This window comes from Theobroma umbraticum, unplaced genomic scaffold (genome assembly GCF_002168275.2).
Source record: "Theobroma umbraticum cultivar Fairchild unplaced genomic scaffold, ASM216827v3 scaffold_44.0, whole genome shotgun sequence".
Taxonomy (NCBI): Eukaryota; Viridiplantae; Streptophyta; class Magnoliopsida; order Malvales; family Malvaceae; genus Theobroma; species Theobroma umbraticum.
In genome coordinates, this window is record NW_018397255.1 from 7,596,592 (window position 1) to 7,597,752 (window position 1,161).

A 1,161-nucleotide genomic window follows, 5' to 3' on the forward strand; every position below is an offset into this window, starting at 1 on the left:
TTTAATAAAATTAAAAGTATAATAACAAAAGTAAATAAAATTGAGGTGCAATAATAAAATTTGATATTGTTTCATAGTGTAGTGGCAAATTTGACTCCATTGCTTAAAATTTTTTGAGTATTCAATTTAGAGTCAAAAACATTGTTGAATATGATATAAAAAATTAGATATTGATTTTTTTTTTTTATGCTTGACTAAACAACATTAAATTTGATTGGATATTTTTCTAAATGAAATACATGATTTTTAAAGGTTTTAACTCTAATAGTTATAAGAAACTGACATAAAAAAAAATTGATTAATTAAGATAACTGCTTAATTATTATATTGTTCTCAAGAATGTTGACGTAAATAGCTTATAGATTAATATTTGATACATTGACCGTATATAGATGTCAAGTCGCTAAATCTTGACACCTTATTAATAAAATAAAAAATATATATTTTTCGTTTCTTTCAAAATAATATCAATCTTTTAATTCTTTCAAAATAATACCCCATTAATAAAATATTAGGATTTGATGACCTAATAATATATATAAGTTATATACTATCAATACATTAAATATTTTCCCATAACTTATTTTCATATACATGGTAAAATACAAGAGTAAGGGTGAGCTAAAGTGTAACGAGAAGAAAAGAATAACTATCAAGGAGGTTATATAAAGTAGGTGTATTATCTAATTTTATAAAATATTTTACATTTAAAAAATTAATAAAAATTAACAATAATACTCGAAATTGAAAGTTATATTTATTTATGTTTTTATCTATTTACTAAAGAAATTGATTTCATGGTTATTTTCATCAATTGTTTATTTACTTATATATATTATACAATATTGAAAGCATTATTATTTATATAAATAATTTTATATATCGATTTTTATTGCATTAAAGAAAAACTAAATAAAGTAAAGTAAAGAAGAACTATTATATAAAAAGAAAAAAGGCTAAAAAACTATATATTTGGCCTAATTTTTTTAACTTAAAAGTTATTATAAAATTTTTATGAAAAATAATAGATTTTAAAATTAAATTAAAGTTGTTTCGTAAATTTACTTTTTATAAGTTTTTTTTTTTATAAATAAGTTGTTTGGCAAAACAACTTATATGAACTCTACTTTTAACTAAAATTACCATAAAGGATATTGAATA